Here is a 6,382-nt window from a genome sequence, read left to right on the forward strand (position 1 = left end):
AGAATCCAGCAGCAGAATATTAACTGGCAGGTTTTCATCATATTTCATATATATGAATATATATATATATTATTCCCAGCTGGTACACAGTCAGGGATTTTAGAAAAAGCTTCAGGAATTATTCTTCATTTACTGTCGATGAGTGGAAATTTCTTCCTGGTCCTCCTCTGCTTCAGGGAAATATGCAGTGTGTGTGTGTGTGTGTGTGTGTGTGTGTGTGTGTGCGTGTGTGCAATGTGTCTGCAATCATGGTTTTGGGAGACAACAGAGCGGTACGACACTTCCCGCTGCCTACGCGCGGCCAGGGTGCCAGTCTGTTTCACAACAGCTCCCTGGTCTCGGTCCAAGTCATAATAACCCACTTTGATCCCAAATCCTGGAATTTAGAGGCTGTGTGGGAGCAACCAGACGGACACATGAACAGGCACTGCCACCGTACGAACACAGAAACTGGAAACATTACGTTTTATTACACAAATTAAGTGCAGTTTATGTTCACTGTTCAAAGAAGCTGCCGGCTCTGATAATCTGCTTCTAATCCATTAATCTGCTACTGGGAAGGCTGCAGATTATTTCATTTTTTGTTTAGGGGAAAGCCTATTAATCTGACGCAGTATTTCTCTGAAGGCCCTTCCCACCCCTGCCAGTAATAATGTTGTCGGCCTGCAGAGGGGTCTCGAGCAAAGTGCTCGGCGTTTCCTCTCCCTGGTCCAGATCCAGACAGTGAAACAGTCAACAGATGTTGGCGGCAGATAAACACACTGCGTGTTCGGGAAACTCGGCTCCGCGGCGGTGAAAATAAATTAGTTCCCCCCACACAGAAAGACTTTGTTTAAAAATGCAGCTAGTCGTAGCAGCAGGGCCCTGAAGATACAAGATAAAGATGTGATAAAGCGCTGACAAGGAAACGCGTCTGGAGCTGGAAATGCAGAAGAAATTCTAGAAATCAAGTTTTGGCAAAAGCAAAAGAAAAAGAAAAAAATGAACTGAAACATTGACATTGAACGACAGAATGGAACTGAAGACAGACGAACTGTATACACTTGGCAGTCAAAAGTTTGGACACATCTAATGAATTTAATGTCTTTTCATTCTCGTGACTATTGGCATTGCAGTTTCTCACTGACGGCATCAAAACTACGTCTGGACACACATGGAATTATGTAGGAAACAATAGAAATGTAAATGAACCCAAACCCGAACTTGGAACTGTCACTGTCACTTTCTGGTGTGATCACCAGCTTTTCATCCTTTGATTTCATCAAACTCTGATGTAGTCACACAACTTTTCTTTCTATCAAACCCTTTCATCAAACACCAAGATAATGTCGCTTATTTTTCTGCAGCCATATTAAACATATCAATAAAATGATAAAACGAGACTCAGATAACGCTGAGAGATGATTTTCTTCTTCTTCTTCTTTTCCTTATCCCAGCAAACAGTCGACGCACTTTTTGCCTGACTTTACACTGCCCGCCCGCCCTGCACGGACAGGGGTGAGCTTCACGGCCTCACACAGAGCTCTTACTGTGATCGCTCCGACACAACTGGGCGGTCGGAGCAATCTGAGCGAAAAAAACAAGAGCCCATGAGAGAGATCATTCATCCCTGCAGCCTTCAGCCCCGTTCATCCGTCCGCAGCAGTGCTCCAACTCTCGGAGGAGCTCGGTTTTCTTGTGCTCATTCTTGGGACGTGACACTCCGACACGCATTGTTTCTCTCTGACTGCGCCGCGGTTCACGTCAACACACAGTGCTGCAGTGCTGCCGGTGAGTGGGAATCTGAGCTCCACGGTTGACGACGCGCAACTTTACTTGCTAACGAGTTCCAAGAGAATGAAGCTGAACGCCTTGAGCGGGCAGAAACACCATACCCACTAACTGATGATTAAGGCGTGTCCAATTTTTGTTGGTTTCTGTGATTCATTGTTGTTGTGTGTTTATCATTAGTTTAATTATATATATATATTTTTTAAATAGTCTTTTCTTTTAGCTTCTGCAAAAAAAAGTATCGGTATCGGTATCAGCAAGAGCATCACTGCTTTCAGTTTGGGATGGAAATCAGTGGGACTGAGCATCGCCAGAGTCTGGTCTACTCGTACTCAGGGACAGGATTTACTTATATGTTGTTTTAGTGCAATTTGCAATGATGGCATTTCTTTTTAAAAGCCCAGTGTGTGTCATCATCTGAGAAGAGTGGATAAAATCTGCAGTGAGCCAGGATGAAGACACTAAACAGCCAAAAAACTGTTGAGCTGTAAACCTCATTTATGTACAGAACGAGCTACATAACGACATCTGGAATAGAAAGAGACATGACCGCGCACTGTGTGCGTGTGTGTGTGTGTGTGTGTGTGTGTGTGTGTGTGTGTGTGTGCGTGTGTGTGTTGTCGTTGTTTTCCTGTTCCTTGTTCGCTGGCCGTGCAATCACGTCAGCGCATGATAATCTCCTCTCTCCTTGGAGAACCGACGGCACCCTCACACTCCTGATGTTGTCATTAAACTGATGGCCCAAGCTAACGATGCTAATGATGCTAATGACGCAAACGATAACGTGGCCTGATTCAATGGCAGACGAAAGTGTCATTTACAGGAAATCAAAACGACACAGGAGAAATCCTGAGGCTGCGATGTCCTGCACATACTTGGTCACTTGTCCACCAAACAGCAGTTAGAATTGTTTTTCTGAGTTACTTCCTGCTTTGCTCAGTGGAGGTTGAACGCTGCTACAGCTCTGGGCCGCGGAGGATGTTCAGGGAGCCGCTTTGTTTTGCCAGATGTGCAGTGACATCCCTAGCGGTTGTGCGAGTAGTTACCTCGATTGGACGCCGATCCAAAGGTCCGCCGTGTGAGAAAGCAAACTGCAAACGGGGATTAAAACGAGAGGACGCCTGCGTCTTTCTGTAAACATTAATCTCCCATCGGCAAAATCTGTCTGTGAAAGGCCACTCGTGAATGTTAATCCCTGTTTCCCGACTTGATCTGCAAATGTTCTTCCACCGGCTGTGATATCAGGGAGGAGCCGCGAGACCCGGAACCTGACCCACGTTGGGTCTGGGCATCGCTGTTAATATGTGGTGGCGTCCTTGCTTTGAAGTGGACCTGCACTATACAAATCCAAAAACTTCAGTGCATGTAAACGCAAGTTAGTGTTTTGTGTGTGTGTGTGTGTGTGTGTGTGTGTGTGTGTGTTTTCTATGTCCGAAGCTACTGGACCTTTAAGCTCATCCGTCGTAACTCCGCTCGTCTTCCTCACCGCTCCGGCCAAACAACTCGTTTGGATGCATCTGCGATGCGAGACGGGAAAGCTATTGTTGCCGTCTGACGGGCTGACGTACAACCTCACCCGTCACCCTTCTCCCGCCCCACTGACAACCCCCCCCAAACCCTCCATCACCCCACCACCCCGCCTCCACTCCTGTCTGCAGCAGCAGCAGCAGCAGCAGCAGCAGCAGCAGCAACTCTGTGTAATTACATCCAAGCCTCTCCCCCTTACACTTGATATCACCACCACAGCTGCCCCCCCCCCCACCTCCCTCTCTACCTCCCACCCCCACCACCCCCACCCCCTTCCACCACCGCCGCTGAAGAGCATGTTCACCAGCCACTGCCTCGTCCTCAGTTGTGTCTGCGTGCCGCAGCCGAGCAGATGGGGAGCCGGAGGAGGCAGCAGCAGCAGCAGCAGCAGCAGCAGCAGCAGCAGCAGCAGCAGCAGCAGCAGCAGCAGCAGCAGCAGGAGCAGCAGTAAAGATGACGTGAGGTGAGATGTGAGGGGAGCAGGAGAGCGCGGCAGACAGCTGGAGGAGGGAGGTGGTGGTGGTGGTGGTGTCGGGGAGCAGGGAGGACGACTGCAAGGCAGACAGAGGAGGTATTTACTCCGCAGCAGAACTGTTGTTGGCTGTGCGGTGAGTAAACAGCAAGTGCGGACCCAAAGATTTGTTTTATTTTTATACATGTGTACATATATGAAAATGTTCCCTTGCCCTGCCAGCAGCAGCAGGCTGTAGTTGAGACTTGGACTCCTCGACGTCCCACCGATGCTGGAATTGAGTGAGCGGGGCTGCTGGGAGCAGGCAGAGTGGAGCAGTGATGCTGGGCTGTGATGCCGGCTCGTCAGCGCTTCCGCCACAGGCTGTCTGGCAGAGAAGTTTTTTTTAAGAGGAACATCCGTTCTTCTGGTTGTTGCCGGGACGTGGAGGCTGCTTTGGAGTTACAGGGCTGCCAGATCAAACGCTCCCTGACCCCCCCCTTTCCCCCAACCCCTCTCCCAGACGTGTCCATCACACTCTGCGCTCAGCCCTGTTTCCCATTAAGGCTGCCGGAGCCGAGGCTGAATCTGATTAAGGTGTCACTTTGTGGAGAGTTCTTTAGGGGTTCTTAGCTGGGAAAAACCTGCCTCCCTGTGTGTGTGTGTGTGTGTGTGCGTGCGTATGCCTGTGTGTGTGTCTAACAGGTTTAAGATGGACTGATAGAGGTTTAAGTGTGACACAGAGCTGTAGGGCAAAAATCTCAGCGATTCAAAGCTTTTCTTCTAAAAGTGATTCATTGAGTTCGTCCTTTTTCCCTTTTCTTCTTTATTAAATGGAGGAGATTGAAAACTCCACGGTAAAATTGGCTCGTCAATCCAATTTAAACAAGCCCACGCCAAAAAAAAGAGAAGGAGCCAGAACGCACAATAAAATCCCGAGAAATTAAATTGTGTTAAATATTCTTTTTCTCTTCCTCCAGTTTAATGAATTGGACAGTATTTTTGTCTTTCTTCAGCAGGGACACGAGGTGCTCGCTGTGGCTGAAGTTTATCTGTGAAACACATAATGCAGCACTCTACTGTCAATGTATGGACGTGCAAATGAATCAAATAGGGTAACAAGAGGATTGAATTTCCAATCTGGGCTCTGATATCAGGTGCCCGCATTAGCATGCTGTACAGTCCATCTGTATGGCAGAGTCTAATTAGCAGGATAATGTGCATTCAGACGTACGCAGTGTGGAAAGAAAAGCCTCGCCGCGTCTCGGTCCACGCAGATTTTGAGTGTGAAGCTGAGTGTGGTGGGAAAAAAAAATAAAAAAGAAGAATAAAGGTGTGACGGCCCAAAGGCGGCAACACTTTGTGAGTTGACGTTTGTGACGCACCAAAGGAAGCAGGAGAGGGATCCGGAGAAATCCATTATCACATCTGACACCTGGCAGCAAACGACGTTTCAGGATCTTTTTTTTTTTTTTTTCTTTTAACGCCGCTAACAATCACAAGTCTCCATATTGTGGCTTTAATTGCCAGCGACAGTAGTTGTGTGACTACATCAGAGGAGAGAGAGAGAGAGAGAGAGAGAGAGAGGGGGAGAGAGCGAGTGGGAAACACGGCTGGCGTGCGACGATGAAAAGCGACGTGCGAGATGTGAAATGACGGCAGCAGCTCGGCGTCGGCCGTTTTAAAAAACCCCAATGACAATAAAATGGCAGATTTGCATAATTGTGAAGTTAGTTTAGGTGACTATCACTCTGGGAGACGTGACACACATACCCCCCCCGGAGCCACGAGGGAGGGAGGGAAGGACGGACACCCGCCGCTCTCGGCCCAGTTGCCGTGACCTGACACAGAGACAAAAGAATTGAAAAAACTTCACCTGCCTCTAGGAATCCAAGAGAAATCTCATCCTCCTGTCTCCTCTCGTCCTAATTGCTCTATCTGTCCCTGTCTTGCAGCGGCCGTGCGGCTGGTGGAGATTACCGGAAATGTGAGCCTTGTTTTTCAAGCAGCGTCACTCTGGAACCGCGGCGGAAACCCACAAAAAATAAAGAAAAACCCCACAACTCCCCACCACCACCACTGGAGGCGCCATGGAGGCAACCTGAGATCTAGTCAACCGCCATGGAATCTGAGGCGGGCGCGGCCGGGCTGTCCACGGCGGCGCTGGTGGCCATCGGCTGCAATGCGCTGGTGGCCGTGCTGCTCCTCCTGCTCTGCCTGGTCCTCTACCGGGCCTGCAGGGTTCCCTCCAGCCCGGACAGGCTGCCCGTGCTGGCCCAGAACCACGGAGGGGCCCAGCAGCCCAGGGCCGAGCACAAATACCTGCTGACCTCCTGACTGACTGCTGGGGGTGGGGCGACGGTGGGGGGCCAAAGGGCGAGCGGATGAGAGGCGGAGGAGGGGGTGTGGCCTCAGACAGACCCAGAGGGGGCAGCAGCAGCAGCAGCAGCAGCAGCAGCAATAATACACGCCTCTCCTTTAAAGCCAGTCGCTGATCCGAGGACGAGGAGATTTTACGATTCCGAGATGATGAATTGCGCTGGAGTGATTTTAAGCTTTTGAGTGTTTTTTTTTGGTTGCCAGATCTCATCCTCGGCTTGCACGGAGAGATGCGCACACACACACACACACACA

General features: G+C 49.7%; 1 long non-coding RNA gene across 2 annotated transcripts; it reads left to right on the forward strand.

The window, feature by feature from the left end:
• The first annotated feature begins 1,459 nt into the window (after nucleotides 1-1,459).
• Nucleotides 1,460-5,873, forward strand: LOC142880422 (uncharacterized). 2 transcript variants are annotated; one of them, XR_012925437.1, is made up of 4 exons: nucleotides 1,460-1,770; nucleotides 3,623-3,905; nucleotides 3,995-4,345; nucleotides 5,704-5,873. It is a non-coding gene; the product is annotated as an uncharacterized LOC142880422 (long non-coding RNA). The 2 variants fall into 2 exon arrangements; XR_012925436.1 differs by lacking the exon at nucleotides 5,704-5,873 and having other exon boundaries at nucleotides 3,995-4,745.
• Nucleotides 5,874-6,382: the final 509 nt, after the last annotated feature.

The sequence above is a fragment of the Nelusetta ayraudi genome, unplaced genomic scaffold, assembly GCF_046127955.1.
Source record: "Nelusetta ayraudi isolate G7.1 ecotype Tasmania unplaced genomic scaffold, CSIRO-AGI_Nayr_v1 ptg000168l, whole genome shotgun sequence".
Taxonomy (NCBI): domain Eukaryota; kingdom Metazoa; phylum Chordata; class Actinopteri; order Tetraodontiformes; family Monacanthidae; genus Nelusetta; species Nelusetta ayraudi.